Source organism: Pongo abelii, chromosome 16 (genome assembly GCF_028885655.2).
Source record: "Pongo abelii isolate AG06213 chromosome 16, NHGRI_mPonAbe1-v2.0_pri, whole genome shotgun sequence".
Lineage (NCBI taxonomy): Eukaryota > Metazoa > Chordata > Mammalia > Primates > Hominidae > Pongo > Pongo abelii.
Window position 1 is genome coordinate 20,533,109 of NC_072001.2, and position 17,482 is coordinate 20,550,590.

General features: G+C 41.2%; 1 protein-coding gene across 1 annotated transcript in view; it reads right to left on the bottom strand.

Moving 5' to 3' along the window:
• Positions 1-17,482, bottom strand: part of LOC129050367 (E3 ubiquitin-protein ligase HERC2-like) — a 38,460-nt gene that overhangs the window by 12,181 nt on the left and 8,797 nt on the right. The window contains exon 5 of the mRNA XM_063716509.1: positions 15,492-15,567. The gene's annotated coding sequence lies outside the window, so the exon portion shown is untranslated. The remainder of the gene's footprint in view (positions 1-15,491; positions 15,568-17,482) is intronic.

Consider the following 17,482-nt stretch of genomic DNA (forward strand, 5'->3'; position numbering starts at 1 on the left):
GGAACCTCCAAGCTAATCTCCATAATGGCTGTGCTAATTTACATTCCCACCAACAGTGCACAAGGGTTCCCTTTTCTCTATATTCTTGCCAGCATTTGTTCTTGTCTTTTGGATATAAGTCATTTTAATTAGGGAGAGACAATATCTCGTTGTAGTTTTGATTTGCATTTCTCTAACGATCAACCATGTTCAGCACCTGTTCATATTGCCTGTTTGTCATTTGTATATCTTCTTTTGAGAAATGTCTGTTCAAATATTTCGCCCATTTTCATTGGATTATTAGATTTTTTTCCTACAGAGTTGCTTGAGCTAATTATATATTCTGGTTATTAATCCCTTGTCAGATGGATAGTTTGCAAACATTTTCTCCCATTCTGTGGGTTGTCTCTTCATTTTGTTGATTGTTTCCTTTGCTGTGCAGCTTTTTAACTCAATGTGATCCCACTTGTCCATTTTAGCTCTGGTTGCCTGTGTTTACGAAGTATTGCTCAAGAAATCATTACCCAGTGCAATGTCCTGGAGAGCCTCCCCAATGTTTTCTTTTAGCACTTTCATAGTCTGAAGTCTTAGGTTTAAGTCTTTACTCCATTTTGATGTGATTTCTGTATATGGTGAGAGATAGCGGTCCAGTTTCATTTTTCTGCATATGGGTGTCCCATTTTCCCAGCACCCTTTATCAATGAGGCTATCCTTTCCCTCATATATCCTCCGGGCACCTCTGTCAAAGGTGAGTTCACTGTAGATGTATGGATCTGTCTCTGGGTTCTCTATTCTGTTCCATTGGTCTACGTGTCTGTTTTTATACCAGTACCATGCTGTTTTGGTATACCTTTCTAGTAAACTTTGCACTTGATCTAAGCCAAAAAAGACTAGGAAGTGATTGTAGTATAACTTTAAGTCAGGTAATGCAATTTCTCCAGTTTTGTTTTTTGCTCAGGATGGCTTTGGCTATTCTGTCTCTTTTGTGATTCCATGTAAATTTCAGGATTTTTTTTTCTATTTCTGTGAAGAATGTCATTGGTATTTCGAAAGGGATTACATTGAACGTGTAGATTGCTTTGGGTAGTACAGACATTTTAACAATATTGATTCTTCCAATCCATGAACACGGAGTATCTTTTCCTTTTTTGTGTGTCTCCTTCAATTTTCTGCATCAATGTTTTACAGTTTTCGTGGTAGAGATCTTTTCACTTCTTGGGTTAGGATTATTCCGACATATTTTACTTTATTTGTAGCTATTATAAATGGAATGATTTTTCTTGATTTATTTTTCATATTGTTCACTGTTGACATATAGAAATGCTACTGATTTGGCCAGGCACAGTGGCTCATACCTGTAATCCCAGCACTTTGGGAGGCCAAGGCAGGCAGATCACCTGAGGTCAGGAGTTCAAGAGCAGCCTGGCCAATGTGGTGAAACCGTCTCTACTAAAAATACAAAAATTAGCCAGGCCTGATGGCAGGCGCCTGTAATCCCAGCTACTCAGGTGGCTAAGGCAGGAGGATCGCTTGAACCCAAGAGGCAGAGGTTGCAGTGAGCCGAGACTGCGCCGAGACTGCGCCATTGCTTTCCAGCCTGGGCCACAGAGTGAGACTCCATCTCAAAAAAAAAAAAAAAAGAGAGAGAGAGAGAAATGCTACTGATTTTAGTATGTTAATTTAGTATCCTGCAATTTTACTGAATTTATCAGTTCTAATCATTTTTTAGTGGAGTTTTTAGGTTTTTCCAATTATAACAATCATCTGCAAACAAGAATAACTTGGCTTCTTCATTTCCAATTTGGATGCCCTTTATTTCTTCTTTTTTTTTTTTTTTTTTTTTTTTTTTCTGAGATGGAGTCTTGCTCTGTAGCCCAGTCTGGAATATAGCGGCACAATCTCAGCTCACTGCAATCTCCACTTCCGGGGTTCAAGTGATTTCCCTGCCTCAGCCTCCCAAGTAGCTGGGACAACAGACACCCGCCACCACGCCTAGCTAATTTTTATATTTTTAGTAGAGATAGCATATCACCATGTTGGCCAGTCTGGTCTCAAACTCCTGACCTCAAGTGATCCACTCACCTCAGCCTCCCAAAGGGCTGGGATTACAGGTGTGAGCCACTGCACCCGGCCTTTCTGTCTCTTATCTGACTCCTCTAGCAAGGGCTTCCAGTATTATACTGAATAATAGTGGTGACAGTGGGCATCCTTGTCTTGTTATGGATCTTAGAGGAAAGGCTTTCAGTTTTTCACCTTTCAGTATGATACTAGCTGTGCGTCAGTTGTATATGACTTTTATTGCGTTGAGGTGTGTTCCTTCTATAACCAGTTTTTTTCGAGTTTTTATCATGAAAGGATGTTGAATTTTATCAAATGCCTTTTCAGCATGAATTTAAATGATCATATGGTTTTTTATCCTTCATTCTACTGATATGATGTATCAAACTGATTGATTTGGATATGGTGAAACATCCTGGCATCCCTGGGATAAACCCCACTTTGGTCATGATGAATGATCTTTTAATGTGTTGTTGAATTCGGTTTGCAGGTATTTTCTTGGGTATTTCTGCCTGAATGTTCATCTGGGATACTGGCCTGTTTTCTTTTTTTTGATTATGTTTTTGTCTGGTTTTGATATCAGGGTAATACTGGCCTTTTAGAATACGTTTGGAAGTATTCCCTCCTCCTCTATTTTTCAGAATAGTTTCACTAGGATTGGTAATAGTTCTTCTTTCAATGTTTGGTAAAATTCAGCAGTGAAGTTATTGGGTCCCGGGCTTTTCTTTGCTGGAAGACTTTATTATTACAGTTTCAATCTCACTACCTGTTACTGGTACGTTCAGGTTCTGGATTTCTTCATGGTTCAAACTTGGAAGGCTGGATGTGCCTGTGAAATTATCCATTTCTTTTTTTCTTTTTTTTTTTTTAGACACAGTCTCACTCTGTCACCCAGGCTGGAGTGCAGTAACATGATCTCAGCTCACTGCAAACTCCATCTCCCAGGCTCAAGTGATTCTCGTGCCTCAGCCTTCCAAGTGGCTGGAATTACAGGCATGCAACACCATGCCTGGTTAATTTTTGTATTTTTAGTAGAGATGGAGTTTCACCATGTTGGCCAGACTGGTCTCGAACTCCTGACCTCAAGTGATCCACCCGCCGCAGCCTCCCAAAGTGCTGTGATTACAGGCATGAGCCACCGCGCCCAGCCTGCAAACTTATGCATTTCTTCCAGGTTTTCCAAGTTATTGACATATAGCTGTTCACAGCCTCTAATGACCCTTTGAATTTCTGCAATATCAGTTGTAATACCTACTTTTTCACCTCTGATTTATTTGGGTCTTCTTTTTCTCTTAGCCTGCCTGAAGGCTTGTCAATTTCATTTGTCTTTTAGAAAAACCAACTTTTCATTTCACTGATCTTTTGTATTATTTTCTTCATTTCAACTCCATTTTATTTCTGCTCTGATCTTTATTATTTCTGTCCTTCTAATTATGGGTTTGGTTAGCTCCTTCTTTTCTAGTTCTTTAAGATGTATCATTAGGTTATTTATTTGAAGTTTTTCTACTTTTTTCATTTTCCTCTTAGTACTGCTTTCACTATATCCTACAGGTTTCGTATGCTGTATTGCCATTGCCATTTGTTTCAAGAAATTGTTTAATTTCATTCTTAATTTCTTCACTGACCTGTTGGTCATTCAGGAGCATATTGTTTAATTCCCATGTGTTGGTGGAGTTTCCAAAATTCCTTGCTATCGATTTTTAGTTATAGTCCATTGTGATCAGAGAAGATACTTAACATAATTTTTTTAACTTATATATGGCAAAAGACAGGAATCTACCTTCATTCTTCTGCATATGAATATCAGGTTTTCCCAGCACCATTTATTGAAGAGTCTGTCTTTTCCCCAGTGTATGTTCTTGGTACCTTTGTTAAAAATGAGTTCACCGTAAATGTGCGGATTTGTTTCTGGATTTTCTATTCTGTTCCGTTGGTCTATGTGTTTGTTTTTATGCTAGTACTATGCTGTTTTGGTTACTATAGCTCTGTAGCATAATTTGAATTCAGGTAATCTGATTCCTCCAGTTTGTTTCTTTTTAATTATGAGAGCTTCGGCTATTATGGGTCTTTTGTGGTTCAACATGAATTTTAGGATTTTTTTTTTTCTGTTTCTGTGAAGAATGTCATTGGTATTTCACTAGGGATTGCACTGAATTGGTAGATTGCTTTGGGTAGTATGGACATTTTAACAATATTGATTCTTCCAATCCCTGAAGATGAAATATTTTTCCATTTTTTGTGTCCTCTTTAATGTCTTTCATCAGCGTTTTAGAGTTTTCATTACAGAGATCTTTGTAACGATCTTCTTTGGTTACTTCCTAGGCATTTAATTTCATGTGTGGCTACCGTAAATGGGATTACTTTTCTAATTTCTTTTTCATATTGTTTACTGTTGGCACATAGAAATGCTACTGATTTTTTATGTTGATTTTGTATACTGCAACTGTACTGAATTTATCAGATCTAATCATTTTCTTCTGGAGTCTTTAGGTTTTTCCAAATATAAGATCATATCATCTGCAAACAAGGATAATTTGACTTCTTCCTTTCCAATGTGAAGGCCTTTTATTTCTTTCTCTTGTCTGACTGCTCTAGCAAGAACTTCCAGTACTATGTTGAATAACGGTGGCCACACTGAGCATCCTTGTCATGTTCCAGATCTTAGAGGAAAGGCTTTCAGTTTTTCACCATTCAGTATGATACTAGCTGTGCGTCTGTCATATATGGCTTTTATTATGTTGAGATATGTTTCTTCCATAACCAGTTTTAAGAGATTTTATCATGAAAGGATGTTGAATTTTATCAAATGCCTTTTCAGCATCAATTGAAATAATCACATGGTTTTTATCCTTCTGTTGACACGATGTATCACATCAATTAATTTGCATATGCTGAACCATCCTTGTACCCCAGGGATAAACCCCACTTGGTCACAATGAATGATCTTTCTAATGTATTGCTGAATTTGGTTTGCTAGTATTTTGTTGAGGATATTTACATCAATATTCATCAGAGACACTGGCCTGTAGTATTCTTTCTTTGATGTGTCTTTGTCTGCTTTTAGTATCAAGGTTTGAATTTTTAATGACTTATTTTGTGGCCTAACATATGGTCTAACCTTGAGGATGATCCATGTGCTAAAGAGAACAATGTACATTCTGCAGCCATCAGATGAAATGTTCTAGAAATATCTATTAAATCCATTTGGTCTACAGTGCAGATTAAGTTTGATGTTTCTTTGTTAATTTTGTCTGGATGATCTGTCCAATGCTGAAAGTGGAGTGTTGAAGCCTCCGTCTATTAATGTATTAAGGCCTATCTCTCTCTTTAGCTGTAATATTTGTTTTATGTATCTGGGTGATCTAGTGTTGAGTGCATATACACGTATATTTATAATAGTTACAGCCTCTTGCTGAATTGGCCCCTTTATCATTACATAATGACTTTTTTGGTCTCCTTTTATAGTTTTGGTCTTGAAATCTATTTGGTCTGATATAACCACTATGCTTTTCTTTGATTTCCATTTGCCTCTCCCTTTTTCCATCCCCCTGCACCGTCCTGAAGAGGTGGTCTCCAATTTGAAGAAGCAAGCAGCCAATGAACTGCCTGTGGGGAGGGGCAGCCTCCAAGGACCCAGGGTTTCAGTCCCACAACCACAATGGATCCAATTCTACCAACGAGGACCTGAGCTCCAGGTGACAGCATGCCCTAGCCAACACCTTGACTACAGCCTTGTGACACCTGAAGTAGAGGACAGAACTAAGCTATGGCCAGACTGCTGACCCACAGAAACTGTGAGAGTGTAAATGCTTGTTGTTACAAGCTGCCAAATTTGTGGTTGGTAACTTGTTCTGTAGCGACAGAAAGCAAGCCAGCATCCTTCAGTTTTTGTAGAAGGAACAGCTTTCTCTCAGCACTCTTATTTTTTCTGTTCACATCACTAACAGGATAACTGCCATAAACATACTTGAAACCAAAACATATGACTTTTGGTAAAAATATCAGCTGGTGGGGGAGAGGTAAACTCCTTCCTAAAAAGTGAGCCCTGGCCAGGTATAGTGACTCACATCTCTAATCCCAGCACCTTGGAAGACTGAGGCAAGAGAATCACTTGTGCCCAGGAGTTCAAAACCAATCTAGGCAACATAGCAAGACCCTGTCTCTACAAAAAAATTGTAAAATTAGCCAGAAGGCTGGGCATGGTGGCTCACACCTGTAATCCCAGCACTTGGGAGGCCAAGGCAGGTGAACTGTTTGAGCTCAGGAGTACAAGACCAGCCCTGGCAACATGGCAAAACCCCATCTCTACCAAAAATACAAAAAATTAGCCAGGGGTGGTGGCGCACGTGTACTCCCAGCTACTTGGAAGGCTGAGGTGGGAGAACTGCTTGAGATCAGGAGGTAGAGGCTGCAATGAGTTGAGATCACTCCACTGTACTCCAGCCTGGGCAATAGAGCAAGACCCTATCAATAAATTTTTTTAATTTAAATTTAAAAAATTAAAATAATATAAAAAATAAAATTAAAAAGGAAGCCAAAAGCATTCAGGGCCCCTGAAGTTTAACCAGTGAATGGAAAGGTTTGACTCTTCTACTCATTCAGTCAGAGGAGGGCAGTGAATACGTGCACTGGGGTTCAGTCCAAACCCTACCACAGTGCACATGATAAGAGGCTAACAGTGGCCAGAACTCACAGCCCCATGTGGGCCGTGCTGCAGGAGTTACAGACTATCTTTAGGCACTCAAGGGAATATGACACTTGATCTGCGTCTTAAAGTGTTTCAGAAAACAGAAACAGAGAAGATGAATTAAGAAGCTATTACTGGCTGGGCGCGGTGGCTGACACCTGTAATCCCAGCACTTTGGGAGTCCGAAGCGGACGGATCATGAGGTCAGGAGATCAAGACCATCCTAGCTAACACGACAAAACCCCATCTCTACTAAAAATACAAAAAATTAGCTGGGTGTGGTGGCATGCGCCTATAGTCCCAGCTACGTGGGAGGCTGAGGCAAGGGAATTGCTTGAACTTGGGAGGCGGACATTGCGGTGAGCAGAGATCCCACCACTGCACTCCAGCCTGGGTGACACAGTGAGACAGCATCTCAAACAAAACAAAACAAAAAAGGCTATTACCAAGGGTCCAAAAAAGAAAGGATGAGAGTCGAAGTCAAGACAGGGAGGTACAGTCTTTAAGATTATTTCAGGCAGGGCACGGTGGCTCACATCTGTAATCCCAGCACTTTGGGAGGCCAAGGTGGGCAGACTGCTTGAGCCCCAGAGTTCGAGACCAGCCGGAGCAACATGGTGAAACCCAGTCTCTACAAAAAATACAAAAATTAACCAGGCGTGGTGGTACGCACCTGTAGTCTCACTACTCAGGGGACTGAGGTGGGAGGATCACCTGAGCCTGGGGAGGTTAAGGCTGCAGTGAGCCGTGACGGTGCCACTGCATTCCAGCCTGGGCAACAGAGTGAGACCCTGACTTAAAAAGAAACTATTTCAAATCACATCAGTTAAATCAAATGTGAAAGAGAAAATAAGGGAGGGAACAGAAGAGGAATGAGAATTAGTTCTGTTTTAACCACTAAGATTTGCACTAACTACTGAACATAAACATGGAGCTCCTCCCCACTCCACCAACCCTCAGTAAATATAGATCCAGATCTTAGCAGAGTGTTCAGGGCTAGAGACTCAAATCTGGGAGTAGTCAACAAATGGACTGTAGGTGATGTCCTGGAGAAGATGCCAACACCCAAGCAGAGAGGGGAGACCCCTGCCCAGCCCTGAAAGCACTCTGAGATCGCCCCAGACTGGCTGGGATCCACACACCAGTGTTCTGCGGTACAGCCTAGATTGAGAAACATTGGTGTTACAGAGGTACCATTTAAAAAAAAAAAAGCCAAAAGATGAAACATTTAAAGACTAAGCCAAGGAGGAAGCCCAGTTTACATGGAAACAAGAATAATTACCACCACCTTTCGATTATTACCTGGGAAGGAAGAGGATAGGCCAGACCTTGTCCTTCTGAGTGACAAGGAATTCTTTTTTGGAAGGTGGAGACTGGACTCCTGGAGGGACAAGCACTATGGAAGCCTCCTAGGAACTGATGACCGAAATAAATGGTAAGCACCATTCAAAAAACAATTTGGGCACCTTAAAGGTGGAACATTACTAAGGCAATAAAGCAAGCCTCACTGGAGGAAGTCTCCAGAGAGTCAGACTGTGAACAAGCAAAAGTGAAGCCCAGGAGAAGAGCTCTCCAGATGACACACAGTACAGGATCCTGACTGAGGAAGCAGCAGCCTGGGAACAACTGGAAGACAGCCATGGCACTGATAAGAACAGGGACTACAAGCAGGGCGTGGTGGCTCACGCCGTAATCCCAGAGATTTGGGAGGCCAAGGCAGAAGAACTGCTTGAGTCCAAGAGTTCAAGAGCAGCCTGGGCAACATGGTAAGACCGTGTCTCTACAGAAATATAAAAATTAGCCAAGTACATGGCACACGCCTATAATCCCAGCTACTGGGGAGGCTACAGCAGGAGGGTCACCTGCGCCCAGGTGTTTGACTCTGATCACACCACAGCACTCCAACCTGGGTGACAGAGACCCTATTCATTAAAAAAAAAAAAAAAAAGAAAGAAAGAAAAAGAAAAAAAAGAATGAGACTTTCCATTTGTAAAGTGAGAGTATTTATTTCTACAACTGTCTCCAATTAGCTTTTTATTAGTAGCTGACTTACCTAAACGTGCCCAGTAGGTTTTCAACTTTTGACTTTTTTGGTTCAGATCCCAGATGCTTCTAATTAGGTTATTTGGGCTGAGAACTCTTTTCCAATTTTTTCCAATCTCACATTCCTATCTCACACCTCTGAAATGACATGCCAAGTAAAGGCACTTTCATCATCAAAAGACCCCAGCAAAAGAGGCAGTAACAGGCTCACTTTTTGTAAGTTAGTAAACTGAAGCTCAGAGGTTCAATGACTTGACCAAAGGCCACACAACACTGAGGCTGTGAGAGGTGGGATTTGGGAAGAGGCCCAACTCCAAGGCTTATTCGCTTCCTACCAACACCATAACATGCACCCACACCTGCAGCACGGCAGCCAGGGCAAGCCTTCACGCTCCCATACGTAGGCCACCAATACTTTAATACCAATCAGGACTAGGCAAGCAAACCGTTAAGGCATTTTTTTTTTTTTTTTTTTTTTTTGAGACGGAGTCTCGCTCTGTCGCCCAGGCTAGAGTGCAGTGGTGCCATCTTGGCTCACTGCAAGCTCCACCTCCTGGGTTCATGCCATTCTCCTGCCTCAGCCTCCCAAGTAGCTGGGACTACAGGCACCCGCCACCAGACCTGGCTAATTTTTTGTGTATTTTTAGTAGAGATGGGGTTTCACCGTGTTAGCCAGGATGGTCTTGATCTCTTGATCTCGTGATCTGCCCGCCTTGGCCTCCCAAAGTGCTGGGATTACAGGCGTAAGCCACCGCACCCGGCCCGTTAAGGCATTTATTAAAGTGCCTTCAGAACAATAGAGTCAGGCAGTAAAATCCAAAACTGAATAATATAACAAATGAATATCTGATTAATGTATAGGTTAGAAAATGTTTCTTTTTCATGTCCTTACAATTTGACAGAAAAGTAATATCTTCAAATATTTGCAGATGAGTAGAGGTATATGGCTTTTTTTCTGAAATCTACAGAAAAATACTAAACACCTACTGAACACAGGACAACATATGAAAAAATGTTAAGAACAGATTCCTGGAACAATTAGAAAGGTCAGACAGGAACATTAAGTACGTCGATTTGAAGACATCTGAGAAGCAGCAAGGGAGTGACGTCTTCCTATAGCCTAAGACCCACGAGAGGAAGAAAGAGGCCCAGAGAACCTAAGCAAGCAGGGATGAGACTGAGAAGCAAAACGGAGCTTCTGAGAGACTCCCAGGGCCCTCATACAAGAGAAAGAGGCCTGGAAGACCCCATGCTCTGAGCTGGAACCTCAAAGGGCCACACACCAGAAATATAGGTGAGTTAGAAGTAGACCAGCCTTCACAGAAAACCAGCCCAGTTCCGCATTCTCTCAATTTCCAGCAGGACTGCAGTGACCTAGGATTGCCTAGAACATCCTCTCTAGAGGAAGATATTGCTCCTCGATTTATTGCTACAATATTGCATATACAATATCTGGAAGTCAGGCAAAAATAATAATGACAAAGATACAAGACCGCATCATTGAAAAATGAAAAAAAAATAGAAGTCAATAGAACAGACCAAAAGTGGATCCTGAAAACAGAAATATAAAGACTTCTGTCACGAAAGAAGAGCCTGAGGAATGAACTGAAGTGTTGACACTCTGCTCAGCAGATGCCAGCTCGGGGCAATGGGGTGAGGGAAGTGGGAAAGCAAGACAAGATCAATGAAGCAATGGTATGTGGTATATGACTTCACAGTCAGCTAAGCGTGATTTTAGCCTACTCTATGTAGGAGCCATTCTTATTTCCTTTAATTTCCTAAAAAAAGAAAAATATATATTAAAAAAGAGTGATTTTATATTTTTCAATGGTTGAAACATACTTAAAAGAATCATATGTCAGCCAAGCACAGTGGCTCACACTTGTAATCTCAGACTTTGGGAGGCCGAGATGGCTGGATCATGAGGTCAGGAGTTCAAGACCAGCCCAGCCAACATGGTGAAACCCCGTCTCTACTAAAAATACAAAAAAAAAATTAGCCGGACATGGATACATGCCTGTAATCCCAGTTACTCCGGAGTCTGAGGCAGGAGAATTGCTTAAACCCAGGAGGTGGAGGTTGCAGTGAGCCAAGATCGCGCCACTGCACTCCAGCCTGGGCAACAGAGCAAGACTCCCTCTCAGGAAAAAAAAAAAAATCATATGTCAACACATGAAAATTATATGACATTCAAATTCTGGTATCCACAAAGTTTTCCTGGAATATAGCCACACACACATTTGGCGGCTTCTCACAGGACAATGGCCAAGGTGAGTTGTTATAAAAGAGCACGTATGGTCCACATAAACATTTACTAGCTGGTGCTTTACAGAAAAAATGTGCTGACCCCTATGTTAGTGCCCCCTCTTCTCAATGAGCTGCAAATACAACCAACTGTTCAGCCAGCACATTCACTAGGCATATGTAGCTTTTCCAGAAGGTTTGCAAGAAGAAACTACACCATAAAATAGTCCAAGGAGGAAAGAAAAAGGGAGGAATAAAAACACTCAGTTCCCTCATGTCTCCTTGTAAAGTGGTGAATGTTCATACCACAGGGAATTCACACCCACACTCGCCACACCTTCCAGGCTGTGTCACTGACTCCTTGGTAGGCAGTCAGGAAGCCATACTCCAACTCTCTTGTGTGACATCACAGCGGAGACTGGAGCCGAAGGGCAGCTCACAGGCATGAGTCAACCAAGAGGGACACAGAGAGGCAGCTAAGGAATCTATGGGGTTGGACGAGGTTTATAAATACACTTTTAAAATAACTACCTTTAATAGGGTCAAGCAATTAAAAGATCCTATTAACAGCCAGGCATGGTTCACGCTTGCAATCCCAGCACTTTGGGAGGCCAAGGCAGGCGAATCATGAGGTCAGGAGTTCAAGACCAGCCTGGCCAATCTGGTGAAACCCCATCTCTACTAAAAATACAAAAAATAGCCAGGTGTGGTGACAGGCACCTGCAGTCCCAGCTACTCAGGAGGCTGAGGCAGGAGAATTACTTGAACCCAGGAGGTGGAGGTTGCAGTGAGCCGAGATTGTGCCACTGCACTTCAGCCTGAGCAACAGAGCAAGACTCCTTCTCAAAAAAAAAAAAAAAAAAAATCATATTAACAATTCCAACACAGAAGTTTCAACTAGAAAAAAGTACCTAAAGTGGCAGTTAAAGAAACTGTCAAACATTTCAAACTAAACATTTTAAAGGGATGTGTTTAATATAATTATACCTCAATAAAGTTGATATTTTTTAAAAATGGAAATTCTGGAATAGAAAAATACAATAATAAAATTTAAAACTCAATGGATTTGATTAAAAACAGATTGGGAAGGCCTGTGCTTCCTCCACCTATAAAGGATTAATTTTGTAGAAATTACTTCCTTGCTATAATCAACTAGAAAACGGGACAGAATATACCAAAAAGCTGTTACCAAAAACTGGACAACAGAAAGCCCAGAGCTGGGATCCCTCAGAGAAGCAAAACACTGCCCAGAAGCAGCTTCCAGGCTGCAGCACAGGAAAGGGGAACCCAAATAGAGCCCAAAGAACTTGCTGAGCTCAGGAGACAGATCAGCTATACGTAGGCCAAATGACAAGAATACAGCAAGCTCCAGAGATGAGTCGAGGGGCCCCTTGAGTATCTGTCTGAGTACTGCTCTGAGCATAGGTTAAGAAAACTACAGAATACTGGGGAAAGAAGCACTAGAAAGTAATAAGCAGCATCACCATGATGCACAGTCTGGGAAAAGCCTGTGTTTCCACAAAGAAGGACAGAAAGATCTTCTCATACACCAAGCATCAGGTGGAGTCCTGAGAAGAGTATTGCCTTCGTAGTATGGATAAATGAGCCCAAGGGTAAAGGCTGTGTGGATCAGCCCTAACAAACCTCAGAATCAAGCTTTGAAAACATCAAACTGACCCCATGTAACTTACATGTATGGCAGAACAAAACTAAGGCTCTTTAAAAAAATAAAACAAAATCCTGCACAGAACATAAAATTAACGTCTAGCATTCAATCAAAAATTAGCAGGCATACAACCATGCTCCCATAACTAGGGCAATCAATCAATAGAAATGACAGAATCAATCAACAGAGATGGATCTAGAAGTGATCAGAGATTAAGGAATTCACAGAGAAGGACATTAAAACCTCTTACAGAAATGCTCCCTGTGCTAATAGAAGGAAAGCATGAATGTTATAAAGAGTGAAACAGAAGATATAAAAAGGACTCAAATGGAATCTCTAGAAATGAAAATACAAAAGTGAAAATTGTGATGGATGATATTAACAGAAGAAACACTGCATAACAGTTACAACCATAATCTACAATGTCTAAGCACATAGCTATGCCATGCTCTCTCCCTTAACACTCATGCAGTCTAGGTTTAACAAATAACTGTTTCACGCCCATCATCAGTTGCAGGTTGATCTACAGTCATCCAGTTGTCCAAAGATCTTTCTCCACTCCATTCCTAAGGAAGGGCTCATGAGAACAATACTTCCAAAGTTACAGCTCATTGAGAAGTTTACATGTTTTTCATCTGAAAAGTTGGTTTTGCTAGAACAAAAAATGCTTTACTCACATTTTCTTTTCTTGAGTGTCTTAAACAGGTTACTCAATTTCTTCTTCATAAAGAATTGTCATCTGCTGGGCTCAGTGGCTCACTGCTGTAATCCCAGCACTCTGGGAGGCCAAGGCGGGTGGACTGCCCGAGCTCAGGAGTTCAAGACCAGCCTGGGCAACATGGTGAAACCCTGTCTCTACTAAAAATATAAAAAATTATCTGGGTGTGGTGGTGCATGCCTGTAATTCCAACCACTTAGGAGGCTGAGGCACAAGAATGGCTTGAACCTGGGAGGTGGAGGTTGCAGTGCGCTGAGATTGTGCCACTGTACTCTAACCTGGGCAACAGAGTGAGACTCTGTCTCAAAAAAAAAAGGAATTGTCATCAAAGTCCTATGACTAAACCCTTTTCCTTAAAAAAAAAAAAAAAAAAAAAAAAAAAAAAAAAAAAAAACTAGTATTACTAGTCTTTTCCAAGAACCAAAGTTAAAAGTTAGTTCTTTAAAACACCAGGCCAGGCACAGTGGCTCACGCCTGTAATCCCATCACTTTGGGAGGCTGAGGCAGACAGATCACGAGGTCAGGAGATCGAGACCATCCTGGCCAACATGGTGAAACCCTATCTCTACTAAAAATACGAAACAAATTAGGCGGGTGTGGTGGAGTACACCAGTAGTCCCAGCTACTCAGGATGCTGAGGCAGGAGAATCGCTTGAACCTGGGAGGCGGAGGCTGCAGTGAGCCAAGATCACGCCACTGTACTGCAGCCTGGTTGACAGAGCCAGACTCTGTCTCAAACCAAAAGAAAAAAAGAAATTCTTCTAGTCCCTCCCGCACTTTCCATTAAACACATTTCAACTGTGTTATAGAAACACAAAGAGGAATCTAAGAGATATTTCATTAAACATTCTAGGATATTTCTGCTAGTTAACAATATGAAAGCTGGAGTTTTGAAGACTGCCTCAGTGAGCTCTTTTTTTGACTGCCTGATTGAGTTGGAGAAGCTCTGCCATCAAAACTGCTCACAGCCTAACACTATAAGACAACTTAATATGAGCACAACAGAAAGGTTCGAAATTCTCATAAGCTGGAACACTTCCACAAAATTTATAATGGATAAAGTTCATGTTGTAGGTTTTATTTTAAAAACGAAATATAAAAATACAGGAAAAGAGCTGATGTTATTATTATTACTACTATTATCTTAAGAGACATTGCCTCTTACTGTTGCCCAGGCTACAGTGCCCGGTGTGAGCAACAGCTCACTGCAGCCTCAACCTCTCCGGCTCAAGGGATCCTCCCACATCAGCTTAACAAGCAGCTGTGACTACAGACATACACCACCATCCCTAGCTAATGTTTTTTAAATTGTAGATAGAGACAGGGTCTCACTAAGTGCCAAGCCTGTTCTGGATAGAACACCTGGCCTCAAGTGATCCTCTTATCTCAGCCTCCCAAAGCGCTGGCATTGCAGTTGTGGGCCACCATGATCGACTGACCTGATATTATTTTGAAAGCAGCCTATTTTTAAATCTTACAAGCAAATTGACCAACCTATGGGATTACAATTGCCACACGGCTAAATAAGCTAACATATTGCTAGATTTACTTGTTAGAAAATTTAATAATCATAGGTCATATGAAATATCATCTTCCCATGATACTCTGCTAGCACACCATGTCTGCTGCAGTGTGCTCAAATTTGGAATAATATTTCAAAAATGACACTAATCAATAAATGGCTTTGGCAGACAAATGAAGAGTGGAAGACAGAAGTGGCATGGAGAAAACCTGGGGTGGATAAGAAGACAGGAATATGACCATGAAATTGGTCAGATGTGGATTTAGTTCCCTGATCTTGCTACCTTGTTCATCTTCACATTTCTTCTAAAAAACAGGAATACTATAGATAATAACCGAACTCTCTGTAATGCTTTAGAGAGATTACAGGTAGCATTCCTACTAAAAGTCCTAGTAGAGTAGATGTTCAATTTATGAATGTTTTATCTATTTCAGGAAGCAGATTTCGTGCAAACCAGTTTGAAAACTTGTACCTCACTGGTCTGGCTTACACATGAAACAATTTTTGTGGTTAACGGACAAAGTGCTTCAAACTTACTACTGTATTACATTTTTTAAATCTCAAAAATACTCACCTCCACCAAAATCTTTTAATAAGATGTGGCACAAGATTCAGTTAGTCCATTCTCCAGGTGACCAGCTTCATAAGCACTACAAATAAGTGAAAACAACACCATTTACAGAGGAATGAAAAAAATAAACCCGTTACCTTATATGCCAAAGTCTGAATCATCAGCCGCCATGGATATACACTTTTGACTTCTTTTAGCAATTAAAAAAATCAACATGACCACAGTAAGGGGTTGAACAGAAACTTCAGGGGGAAAAGGAAGCAGATTTAAAAATGCTCCAACAGACCAGGCACAGTGGCTCACATCTGTCATCCTAGCACTTTGGGAGGCTGAGGCGGGTGGATCACCTGAGGTTGGGAGTTCAAGACCAGCCTGACCAACATGGAGAAACCCCGTCACTACTAAAAATACAAAGTTAACTGGGCATGATGGCACATGCCTGTAATCCCAGCTACTTGGAAGACTGAGGCAGGAGAATTGCTTGAACCCGGAGGGAGGAGGTTGCAGTGAGCCGAGATCACACCATTGCACTCCAGCCTGGGCAACGAGAGAGACTCCATCTCAAAAAAACAAAAAACAACAACAACAACAAAAAACTCCAACAGACCTGTGAACACCACAATAAAGACTGGCCAGAGATTTCCAACATATAGACTATATAGACCAGATACACAATGCTTTCTGTGACTGAAGTAGAGAAAGAGAAGGGATATGTACCCAGAGACCCACAGGTTCAATGTTATTGCACTCCACCCTGTACTTAAAATCCAACTTCCTGGCCAGGCATGGTGGTTCATGCCTGTAATCTCAGCACTTTGGGAGGCCAAGAGGGGGCAGATCATCTGAGGTCAGGAGTTTGAATCCAGCTTGGCCAACCATGGCCAACATGGTGAAACCCCGTTTCTACTAAAAATACAAAAATTAGCTAAGTGCAGTGGCACACGCCTGTAATCCCAGCTACTCGGGAGGCTGAGGCAGAATTGTTTGAACCCAGGAAGCGGAGGTTGCGTTGAGCCAAGATTGTGCCACTGTGCTCCAGCCTGGGAGACAGAGCAAGTCTCAAAAAAAAAAAAAAAAAAAAAAAAAAGAAAAATAATCCATCTTCCTACAATTGTATTCACAGCTATTAGATTTGACACAGACCTGTATACTTGGTGAACTGTACATTAAACAGTTCTGAAATACTGAATGGCATTCCAACTTAAAATGACTTCAGATTAATCCAAATTAAAGCAACATTAAAACTCAAAACAAATACTCAACATCAGGAGTCTAATCAAGGGCCAAACATTTGATTCACCCACTACTAATACTTGTACTTGTATGAATTAGTTCAACCCAAGCAAATGTCTTTTCCTACAAGAATGATAATATTCCTCATCATAACTGTAAAACAACATTTAGTGGTCACAAAAAGTCAATACAATAAAGGCCCTTCTGTCCGGGCATGGTGGCTCACGACTGTAATCCCAGCATGTTGGGAGGGTGGATCACCTGAGGTCGGGAGTTCGAGACCAGCCTGACTACCATGGAGAAACCCCATCTTTTCTAAAAATACAAAAAATTAGCCGGGCATGGTGGCACATCCCTGTAATCCCAGCTACTCGGGAGGCTGGGGTAGGAGAATTGCTTGAACCTGGGAGGCGGAGGTTGTGGTGAGCCAAGATCATGCCATTGCATCCAGCCTGGGCAACAAGAGCAAAACTCCATTTCAAATAAATCAATAAATAAAAAATAAAGGCCATTCTTGCTGTAGAGTTCCTAATGTTTGGGACTAAAACAAAATAAAATACAGCTGTGAATTTCTCAATGCTCATTTTATCATATTAATAAATCATAAGACTGCAATTCTCCTCATGTTCAGTATATATCAGAAGTCTAACCACGTGAAGTAAAATGAATGGGCAAATGTTAGGTATCCAATTCAACAAAACGAGACTCCTAGACAAATCCACAAAATACATTTCCGTATTTTTTTTAAAATACCAATCATT